Below are 12,788 nucleotides of genomic sequence, written 5' to 3' on the forward strand. Positions count from 1 at the left end.
CCTGGCCAGCCGGGGCGCCTGATGGAGGGGAAAGGAACTGGTCTCTATACTGCCTCCCCCTGGCCAGCCGGGGCGCCTGATGGAGGGGAAAGGAACTGGTCTCTATACTGCCTCCCCCTGGCCAGCCGGGGCGCCTGATGGAGGGGAAAGGAACTGGTCTCTATACTGCCTCCCCCTGGCCAGCCGGGGCGCCTGATGGAGGGGAAAGGAACTGGTCTCTATACTGCCTCCCCCTGGCCAGCCGGGGCGCCTGATGGAGGGGAAAGGAACTGGTCTCTAAACTGCCTCCCCCTGGCCAGCCAGGGCGCCTGATGGAGGGGAAAGGAACTGGTTGGAATAACGTGTTCCTTCCACGCGCTACAGAAAGTCCAACTGGGGAAACTCCCCCCCACCCCGCCCCTGTCAGGTGAAAATAACTCCTCATCCATAGAAGGAAGCATGAGGTCAGTCCGTTACTCTCCCCAGGTTGGCAGAGGGAGACCCCTTTTCCACCGCTTGGTTCCCAGTGGGAACCGGTTCAGTTCTTTTCCACCGCTTGGTTCCCAATGGGAACCGGTTCATTTCTTTTACCACCGGTTGGTTCCCAATGGGAACCGGTTCAGTTCTTTTACCACCGGTTGGTTCCCAGTGGGAACCGGTTCAGTTCTTTTCCACCGCTTGGTTCCCAGTGAGAACCGGTTCAGTTCTTTTCCACCGGTTGGTTCCCAGTGGGAACCGGTTCAGTTCTTTTCCACCGCTTGGTTCCCAGTGGGAACCGGTTCAGTTCTTTTCCACCGGTTGGTTCCCAGTGGGAACCGGTTCAGTTCTTTTCCACAGGTTGGTTCCCAGTGGGAACCGGTTCAGTTCTTTTCCACCGCTTGGTTCCCAGTGGGAACCGGTTCAGTTCTTTTCCACCGCTTGGTTCCCAGTGGGAACCGGTTCAGTTCTTTTCCACCGGTTGGTTCCCAGTGGGAACCGGTTCAGTTCTTTTCCACCGGTTGGTTCCCAGTGGGAACCGGTTCAGTTCTTTTCCACCGCTTGGTTCCCAGTGGGAACCGGTTCAGTTCTTTTCCACCGCTTGGTTCCCAATGGGAACCGGTTCAGTTCTTTCCCACCGCTTGGTTCCCAATGTGAACCGGTTCAGTTCTTTCCCACCGCTTGGTTCCCAATGTGAACCGGTTCAGTTCTTTTCCACCGGTTGGTTCCCAGTGGGAACCGGTTCAGTTCTTTTAGTTTTTTAGTCCATGAGCCAGTAGATCTCCAAAATTGGTGGGCAAACTACACCTATATTAAATTGTTTATACGATCACTACAAGTAAATGAATACATGATAACCCTTCCACAGTAGTAGCTTTTTCATATTTTCGATTATTTTGCATATTTTCCTACATAATCCCTCGTTTTCAACGAGGGCGGCGCAAACAAGAGCTATTTTAAGCATGTGTGCAACACGACGACTGTTTTAAAGTATTGTACAGTAACAACTAAAGTGTCTGTAATGTTTATGTTGTACTATTACTACAAAACAATCTAAAGTAAAGGGATTTAAGATCATTATCCCATTCTGAACGGGAACCCATTTTGGTGTTGGCATCATGTCGTGCTTTAGCTATTGAAAAATAGCAGATCTACAAGCTCATAGCGCGCCACCGAGTGGCGCGCTACGAGCTTGTAGGTCTGCTATTTTTGAAAAATCGAAGAACCACTGACATTTTTAGAATCTGATCTCAGGTCAGAATGGGTTAATCAGACCAGTGTGTGTACAGTGGAAACCTCGTATGAATCTGATCTCAGGTCAGAATGGGTTAAAGCCGGGCCGTTGCCCTGAGTCCAATGCATTTCTGACTTGTCCCAGTCGGTTGTCCCCACGCTCAATAGAAGTCTATGTAGGAGAGCCTCCTTTGGCCGATCTACAAGCTACTGCTGCGACGCGTTGTGGGCTTGTAGATCGGCTATTTTCAGCAAGTGTAAAAAACAGTCATTACGGCGGCATCATCAAGGCCCAGTCAACTAAATCACCTGTACATTTAGTCGAAAAAAAAATGAGGATAAGACAGAAGTTCTCATAATCGGTTCTAGTGAGCAGAAAGAATCAATAATAAGAAGACTTGGCAGCCTGACTGTAGAAAGTAACAGTACAGTAAAGAACCTGGGGGTTATTATTGATTCTGAATTGAATTTTTATTCACACATTAATCATGTTACCAAGATTGCCTTTTTTCACCTTAGAAATATTGCACGAATCAGAGCCTATTTGTCTTTGGACGATGCAAAAACGTCCTAAGAAAACAGCTGACAGATTACAACTTGTCCAAAATGAAGCAGCCAGAGTTTTAACTAGAACTAAGATGAGAGAACATATTACTCCAGTTTTGGCATCACTGCACTGGCTTCCGGTTGTTTTTAGGATTGATTTTAAAATTATTTTACTTGTCTATAAAGCTCTCAATGGTCTCGCACCTTCCTACCTACATGACTGCCTGCCTAAATATGTCCCAAACCGCCCCCTAAGGTCTTCCACTGCTGGCCTGCTCGCTTTGCCTAAAAAAATGTCAACTAAAAAATACGGGGAAGCAGCTTTTTGCTTCTACGGGCCGTCGGCATGGAACAAGCTCCCACTGTACCTTCGTCAGGCAGCCTCTGTAGACATTTTTAAAGCTCAGCTCAAGACCCACTTCTACAACATTGCTTTTAAGTGATCTTATATTTTTTGTTATTCATGTCCTCACTGTATTGCATTACTGCTTGTTTTTTAATGTCGTTGCCTTGCTTTTCTTTTATTCTGCATTGTTCTGTAAAGCACTTTGAGCTGCATTTCATGTCATGAAAGGTGCTATACAAATAAAGTTTTATTATTATTATTATTATTGTTAAAATCATCTGTACATTAAGTCGACAAAAACTAGACTAACACTAAAACATTCCGTGTGACTAAAATGTGACTAAAACTAAGTGAAAACTATTCAAGAGACTATGACTAAAAACTGTATTTGCTGCCAAAAACAACACTGTTTCAGAACACATGCAAAGTGTTTTGTAAGCTTTGGAACTAACGGGTTTGACAGGCTTGACGTCGACAGCAGCAGTGGTACAGTTGGTACAGTTGTCAGTTAAATATTATTTGACAGGTTTCCACTCGTTTACCATTATTGTGCCAGACTGCCAGCCAGTGTGTTCTAAGCATGACGTTTCTATGTCAGTGGTGCTCAAACTATTTCATGTCAAGAACCCCAAAGATTATATGTAATTGGCCGCCAACAACCCTTTGAAAATATGTAGTTCCAGGGACCCCCCCCCCCGCCCCGCCCCTCAGAAGCAAAGATTTGAGTAAAAACGTTCGCTATGAAAGAATATATATTCAAAGATTTTTCAAAAATTGTAAAGTATAACAAGTATAAGTAACAATGCTTAACCCATTCTGACCTGAGATCAGATTCATACGAGGTTTCCGACTGGACACACACTGGTCTGATGAACCCATTCTGACCTGAGATCAGATTCTAAAAATGTCAGTCGTTCTTCGATTTTTCAAAAAATAGCAGACCTACAAGCTCGTATCGCGCCACTCGGTGGCGCGATATGAGCTTGTAGATCTGCTATTTTTAAATAGCTAAAGCACGACATGATGCTAACACCAAAATGGGTGCCCGGTCAGAATGGGTTAAAACACCAAAAGGGGTTCCTGTTCAGTTATAAGTAAAAGTCCGGTATTCAAAATGTATTTGTATCAAAAGATTGACTTAAAAGGACCAAAACTCCTTATGCAGAATGTATTCAAATGCCTGTTTGTTGAGATGTGGAGATGAAGGTCTTTGACTAAAACGTTGCCTATAAATACAGTTCGTATTGCATGTGCAGACGGTGCACACATTCAAATAGTATTCTAATAAGTATTCAAATAAAACATGAAAAAGTTCCATAAGCCTCAAAATCAAAAAAGCCTCAAAATCCCCATTTGGCCAAAAAGTACCGTTTATAGTGTGGTGGGGGGGTGGGGGGGCTCAGAGAGTGCTTCCACTAAGGAAAGTAGTCTTTCTAATGACACAACTAGCTTTTGTTTTGGTGAGTAGCAAAAACGTTCTTTATATTTACACTAAAGAGGAGAGGCTGGTCTGCATTCATGCGAGCGGCGGAAGTTGAGAGTAACATAGCTCTAAATGCAACGCATTAGAGCTATGGACCAGAGCTAATTCAACACATGCAGCGACGTAAAGTAGCCTACCACAACATGTTTAGAATCTGATCTCAGGTCAGAATGGGTTAAGTACAGTGTGAACAAAACAAAATATCCTTCAGGTGACTGGGTGGGGGGTTGCTGTAACACAGTGGAGTCAACAGGCAGTGACAAGCCATGGAATGTTATGGTTATAATCAGCACAACAGTGTCTGCTCTCAAATGACAGCAGCAGTGTACTGTATGCCTACTGTATGTGATGAGAACAAATACATATAGGCAGGTTTCAGTTCCTCAGATGACAGCAGCAGTGTACTGTAGGCCTACTGTATGTGATGAGAACAAATACACATAGGCAGGTTTCAGTTCCTCAAATGACAGCAGCAGTGTACTGTAGGCCTACTGTATGTGATGAGAACAAATACATATAGGCAGGTTTCAGTTCCTCAAATGACAGCAGCAGTACTGTAGGCCTACTGTATGTGATGAGAACAAATACACATAGGCAGGTTTCAGTTCCTCAGATGACAGCAGCAGTGTACTGTAGGCCTACTGTATGTGATGAGAACAAATACATATAGGCAGGTTTCAGTTCCTCAAATGACAGCAGCAGTGTACTGTAGGCCTACTGTATGTGATGAGAACAAATACACATAGGCAGGTTTCAGTTCCTCAAATGACAGCAGCAGTGTACTGTAGGCCTACTGTATGTGATGAGAACAAATACATATAGGCAGGTTTCAGTTCCTCAGATGACAGCAGCTGTACTGTAGGCCTACTGTATGTGATGAGAACAAATACACATAGGCAGGTTTCAGTTCCTCAAATGACAGCAGCAGTACTGTAGGCCTACTGTATGTGATGAGAACAAATACATATAGGCAGGTTTCAGTTCCTCAGATGACAGCAGCAGTGTACTGTAGGCCTACTGTACGTGATGAGAACAAATACATATAGGCAGGTTTCAGTTCCTCAGATGACAGCAGCAGTGTACTGTAGGCCTACTGTATGTGATGAGAACAAATACACATAGGCAGGTTTCAGTTCCTCAGATGACAGCAGCAGTACTGTAGGCCTACTGTACGTGATGAGAACAAATACATATAGGCAGGTTTCAGTTCCTCAAATGACAGCAGCAGTGTACTGTAGGCCTACTGTACGTGATGAGAACAAATACACATAGGCAGGTTTCAGTTCCTCAGATGACAGCAGCAGTGTACTGTAGGCCTACTGTATGTGATGAGAACAAATACATATAGGCAGGTTTCAGTTCCTCAGATGACAGCAGCAGTGTACTGTAGGCCTACTGTATGTGATGAGAACAAATACATATAGGCAGGTTTCAGTTCCTCAGATGACAGCAGCAGTGTACTGTAGGCCTACTGTATGTGATGAGAACAAATACATATAGGCAGGTTTCAGTTCCTCAGATGACAGCAGCAGTACTGTAGGCCTACTGTATGTGATGAGAACAAATACATATAGGCAGGTTTCAGTTCCTCAAATGACAGCAGCAGTACTGTAGGCCTACTGTATGTGATGAGAACAAATACACATAGGCAGGTTTCAGTTCCTCAGATGACAGCAGCAGTACTGTAGGCCTACTGTATGTGATGAGAACAAATACACATAGGCAGGTTTCAGTTCCTCAGATGACAGCAGCAGTGTACTGTAGGCCTACTGTACGTGATGAGAACAAATACATATAGGCAGGTTTCAGTTCCTCAGATAACAGCAGCAGTGTACTGTAGGCCTACTGTACGTGATGAGAACAAATACATATAGGCAGGTTTCAGTTCCTCAAATGACAGCAGCAGTGTAGGCTACTGTAGGCCTACTGTACGTGATGAGAACAAATACACATAGGCAGGTTTCAGTTCCTCAGATGACAGCAGCAGTGTACTGTAGGCCTACTGTATGTGATGAGAACAAATACACATAGGCAGGTTTCAGTTCCTCAGATGACAGCAGCAGTACTGTAGGCCTACTGTATGTGATGAGAACAAATACACATAGGCAGGTTTCAGTTCCTCAGATGACAGCAGCTGTACTGTAGGCCTACTGTACGTGATGAGAACAAATACATATAGGCAGGTTTCAGTTCCTCAAATGACAGCAGCAGTGTACTGTAGGCCTACTGTATGTGATGAGAACAAATACACATAGGCAGGTTTCAGTTCCTCAGATGACAGCAGCAGTGTACTGTAGGCCTACTGTACGTGATGAGAACAAATACATATAGGCAGGTTTCAGTTCCTCAGATGACAGCAGCAGTACTGTAGGCCTACTGTACGTGATGAGAACAAATACATATAGGCAGGTTTCAGTTCCTCAAATGACAGCAGCAGTGTACTGTAGGCCTACTGTACGTGATGAGAACAAATACACATAGGCAGGTTTCAGTTCCTCAGATGACAGCAGCAGTACTGTAGGCCTACTGTATGTGATGAGAACAAATACACATAGGCAGGTTTCAGTTCCTCAGATGACAGCAGCAGTGTACTGTAGGCCTACTGTACGTGATGAGAACAAATACACATAGGCAGGTTTCAGTTCCTCAGATGACAGCAGCAGTACTGTAGGCCTACTGTACGTGATGAGAACAAATACATATAGCTGAGGTTTCAGTTCCTTATTTCTGTTTCTCACTTCTCTGTCTGCTGGAATGATCTTTAATCAGACCAGTGTGTGTCCAGTGGAAACCTCGTATGGATCTGATCTCAGGTCAGAATGGGCTATAGTCAAATGATTTGTGGTTTGTCAGAAAGATTATTACACATCCGAACTAAATCATATGGACTACACCAGGGGTGCCCACACTTTTTTTTATTTTACTTGAGAGCTACTTTCAAAATGACCAGCTAAACAGTTATTATTATTATATTATTATAGCTACAATATTTGGATCTGATATGTTATACTTGTATGCGAACAAGAAGTACTATATCCTACATCTGTGTATTTATAGCCGGTATATATATATATATATATATATATATATAGTCTCAATGCACTTTAACTTTCATCTGGATAATTCCTCACTTGTAGGTTCCACGCAGGGGGGCAGTCAGCCAGATATTTCGTGAAGCCTCATTTGAAATCGGTAGTTCATATAATGGCCTGTTGTGGCGCTGGACCGGACCCAAAAAGCCCCATAGCTCCATAGAGGCCCATGTATTTTGGCCCAACTTCACCTAGACTGTATTACCTTAATAAACATGGTCATGAATACTTTCTGCTTCCAGTCACTAGTTTAAAGTCTCATTTCTAATGTCATAATATTCTTTTTGGAAATGTATGGTCCCATTTATAAAATAAATTACCATAAAGTCGCGTATGTTCTGAGGGGCGTGGCTACCGTTACAGTCTATGATCGGGAGTCCCCACCCACTCGAGTCAAAATAAAAACCAACGGAGAAGAAGGGGGGAAGTCCCGCCTCGTTGTCTGGGCCAGCCAATGGCCAACTGGGCCAAAACGGATCTTGAAAGATGGCGACTTACAGTGCATTAGAATGCAAGGGATTTCAGGCTTCATTTTACGTTCATGTTAGACCCGGGGAACGCTTTGTCCATATTTTTTACAGTCTATGGTTCCACGTGAAAAACATGTATGAACTAATGATTGCTGGCTGTGTGACATTGGTTAACTGAGGGCCCGCCCCCCTGCACCATGTGTGTACTTAACCCTGTGTTGCCCCCTCTGGCGATGACCTGACGAAGATGTAAAATGGTAAATGGTGCATTTATATAGCGCCTTTATCCAAGGCGCTTTACACAGATTGTGCATTACATTCACCCCATTCACACACACACATTCACACACCGATTGCGGTGGAAGCCATGCAAGGCACCAACCAGCACATCAGGAGCAATTTGGGGTTCAGTGTCGTCTTTGCCCAAGGACACTTCCACATGTAGACAGGAGGAGGAGGAGCCGGGATTCGAACCGCCGACCCACGGATCATTGGACGACCCGCTCTACCTCCTGAGCCACACATCGAAACGTTGTCACTTTTTATTTGCACTGCCCTGTTATAATAAACCCTGTTATCATAAACCCTGTTATAATAAACCCTGTTATAATAAACCCTGTTATAATAAACCCTGTTATAATAAACCCTGTTATAATAAACCCTGTTATCATAAACCCTGTTATCATAAACCCTGTTATAATAAACCCTGTTGTCATAAACCCTGTTATCATAAACCCTGTTGTCATAAACCCTGTTATCATAAACCCTGTTATCATAAACCCTGTTATCATAAACCCTGTTATAATAAACCCTGTTGTCATAAACCCTGTTATCATAAACCCTGTTATAATAAACCCTGTTATAATAAACCCTGTTGTCATAAACCCTGTTATCATAAACCCTGTTATCATAAACCCTGTTATCATAAACCCTGTTATCATAAACCCTGTTATAATAAACCCTGTTATCATAAACCCTGTTATCATAAACCCTGTTATAATAAACCCTGTTATAATAAACCCTGTTATCATAAACCCTGTTATCATAAACCCTGTTGTCATAAACCCTGTTATCATAAACCCTGTTATCATAAACCCTGTTATCATAAACCCTGTTATAATAAACCCTGTTATCATAAACCCTGTTATCATAAACCCTGTTATCATAAACCCTGTTATCATAAACCCTGTTATCATAAACCCTGTTATCATAAACCCTGTTGTCATAAACCCTGTTATAATAAACCCTGTTATCATAAACCCTGTTATAATAAACCCTGTTATCATAAACCCTGTTATCATAAACCCTGTTGTCATAAACCCTGTTGTCATAAACCCTGTTGTCATAAACCCTGTTATCATAAACCCTGTTATCATAAACCCTGTTATAATAAACCCTGTTATCATAAACCCTGTTATCATAAACCCTGTTATAATGAACCCTGTTATCATAAACCCTGTTATAATAAACCCTGTTATAATAAACCCTGTTATAATAAACCCTGTTATCATAAACCCTGTTATAATAAACCCTGTTATCATAAACCCTGTTATCATAAACCCTGTTATCATAAACCCTGTTATCATAAACCCTGTTATCATAAACCCTGTTGTCATAAACCCTGTTGTCATAAACCCTGTTGTCATAAACCCTGTTATAATAAAACCAAGGGCCTAAATGGTCTGAGCTGCTCCAGTGTATTTTTGTTTGCACGTTATTCTTATACTTTGCAGATTGTTATTATGAATACAACAGCATTATTCTACAGTTCAGCTATAGGCCTCCAGTTGTAGATTTATACTTTTACTTTCAGTACGTTCATTTTTGATTGTCTTTCTTCTTATTTTTTTTTCTTTGGTACATAATATTTTCATGCCAATACGTTTGGACTTTTACTCAAGTATAACATTTCTACATTGCGGTAGGCTATTGTTATACCTTATACGTTTACTTTAAAATACAGTAGGCCTACTTATTCTGTTCTTTCTGATGAATTGAAAATGGTGGACCCTATTGTAAACAACGGCCGGGGTGTAATGCTTTATGGTGTTAACAGTCTTTGCATTGAGTTGTGCTTGAAATGTACTGTAATTCTGCAAATTAGTCAGTCAATCAATCAATAAATCGATCAATCAATCAATAGTCTACCCCGGCCAAACATGTTCAGAGGAGATTGTTGTATCTCGCCACTAGATGGCGCAAATACACATCAAATGCATCAAGGCTGCTAAAATTGTCTAAATATAATATTTTCTGTTGTAGGTCTTTATAAATAGATGTAGAGTGGGATTTTTATTGTTGTCTCGGGTACAGGCTTTAGTTTTATACAACATACACACAAAGTAATTAATGTTTGCCTGTGGAGATGCAGCAATTATAAGGTCATTTCATATATAGTGTGAGTAATTAAACTGTTGCTTAATTGGCATAACATGTGAGTATAGTCAGTGGCGTGCACAGCCATTTAGAGGGGCAGGTGCTCAAGTGAAAAAAAGGGCACCTTGTGCAGCGCATTTTGGTGCTTAAGCTATTGAAAAATAGCAGATCTACAAGCTCGTAGCGCGCCACCGAGTGGCGCGCTACGAGCTTGTAGGTCTGCTATTTTATTTATTTATCGAAGAACCACTGACATAGAAACATATAGCTTTAGATTGTGGGGGCCTAAATAATATAGTAGAAGCGTTTTTTATCAAGATTTGATCAATGTCACCGCATGGTCTACACACTACAAATTAAGAAAAAAAATAAACCTTTTGTTTTCTTCTTTTTTTTAAGAGCACATTGCCAAAAAGGGCAGGGGGTGCTCTAGCACCCCCTAGTGTCTATCTGTGCACGCCACTGAGTATAGTAGTATTCGGATACGCTCATATCTGCCCACTCCCCCTGGCACAAGATATTGTCAGATAAAGTCTGCAGCAACATTTGGACGTCATTATTAAAGAAAGAGAACCGCTAGGCTACACTATTACACTGTTTTTAGTTTGAATAATATATAGGCTATACCCCCGAGGAGGAGGTCACAAATAAAATAAATACAATGAAATAAAAACACTCGATTTTAATTAATTAATCAATTCAGTCTATGTGGTTTACATTTAATATATAGCCTATATATATAGGCCTACCTCTCTCTCTCAGTTATAAATAAATACCGAAGATTTCTGCAGTGTGTACAGTGTGTGTGCGTGCGTGCGTGCGTGCGTGTGTGTGTGTGTGTGTGTGTGTGTGTGTGTGTGTGTGTGTGTGTGTCTGTGTGTGTGTGTGTGTGTGTGTGTGCGTGCAGCGTGCCGGGGGTTTAAACGGCGTCAGATCGCTGCTCGGCTCGACCGTCCTACATTGATCCCTCCTCACATGTAACCGATGATGATGATGATGATTGATGATGATGATGATGACATTAGGTCTGTCAGCGCGAGGAGGATTCCTCCAACGGCGGTTAATTAATCGGTTTTCTTAACAATATGGATCGTTAATTAATCGCAGCAGGATCGATGCATTGTTGCATTCTTCCCTTTGTATTTCCCCCGGCCCGGCCAGTGCAGTGTGTGTGTGTGAGCCCACTGACTGACTGACTGACTGACTGACTGACTGACAGACTGACATTATGGATTCTCTCCTCGACTCTCAACTGCTTTTTTATGTTATTATCCCATTCTGACCTGAGATCAGATTCATACGAGGTTTCCACTGGACACACACTGGTCTGATTAACCCATTCTGACCTGAGATCAGATTCATACGAGTTTTCCACTGGACACACACTTGTCTGATTAAAGCAAAAACAACAAAAAACAACAAGAACAACACAGGATATTCCAACATCTCCATTAAGGAAATAACGTGTTTTATTGGAACAGGATTTTATACTAATAAAGCAGGGTTTTTATATATTTATTATATATAAAAAGGATTACAATTTTACCCCCGGCCGTTGTTTTTGGAGGAAGGATAAAAAAGAAGAACTTTGAACAATCTGCTCCTGTTCTGTGTTGTTGTTGTTGTTGTGTACATTTTGGATTGGATTTATACCTTCTATATTATTATTATTATTTATTCATTATTTTCATCTGAGAAAGAACGTTTTGGGGAATAAAAAATAAAAAAAAATGCTTTTTATCGTTTTTTATTTCTCCTCGTCATTTTTTTTAACGTGACATGATTTGGAGATTTTTTAAAGAAATTACTCCGTGGGAACGATAAAGAACTACTTAAAAAAATAAAAAAAATAGTAGTAACCTGGTTCCTATTCGCCGTTTCACCGGTCTACATCCGGGGCCAGAGCCCGCCTTCTTTACCGTTTCCTGTTTCCGGGCGCGGCCCAAAACCCAACCAACCAACCACGACGTTGCATGCCACACACACACACGTTTCCGTATCCTGTTCCACAACCAGCCAGAGAGAGAGCCGCCGGGCGGGCCCCAGCAGACCGGATGTGCAGCCCGCACAGCGAATAGTTCCAAAGTAAAAGAGTCTCTTCAGAGTGAAGGAACTACCGCTTCCTGCTGGAGAGGAGAAGCTAAAGCTAGCTGTGCTAAAGCTAACACACTATTCCTTGTTGTGTGTGTGTGTGTGTGTGTGTGGATTTAAACCTTCTAATGGAGTAATTTCTGAAAGGAGGATATTAATTATTATTTTTTGGGGGGAGGAGGAGGAGGGGGGGGATTGTGGACGTCAACACTAACAACAACCCCCGCCTGGAGGACGTCGTTATTATCCTCATTTCTTTGACGCGTCCATTTGGTAAGTGTTGTGTTTATTATGATGTTGTTGTTGCTTTAGCTTGTAATGCTAATGCTAGCTGCTGCTGCTGTGCTAGCTTCGATGCTAACATCGACGCCGTGTGTGTGTGTGTGTGTGTGTGTGTGTGGGAGAAGATTCACTTTCAACACAACACAACAGTTAACACACACACATCCCTTCATTTAATTCATTAAAACTGCGAGGTGTGGACGTGACGGAATGTTAACCAAATGGACCCTTCTTTGGAAGGAAAGGAAAGGGTCCATTTGGTTATTATGACATTCTGTCACATCCACTCGCAGTGAAGTGAAGTCAAAATGTTTTAATTAGCTGCTGCAGGTCGGTCTACAGTAGAGCACATTATCTGTGTATATGTTGATATCTTTAGGCCAGTGGTCCCCCAGGTTGATAACAGTGATGGA

The sequence above is a fragment of the Protomyctophum parallelum genome (assembly GCF_964188405.1).
Source record: "Protomyctophum parallelum genome assembly, chromosome: 21".
NCBI classification, from domain to species: Eukaryota; Metazoa; Chordata; class Actinopteri; order Myctophiformes; family Myctophidae; genus Protomyctophum; species Protomyctophum parallelum.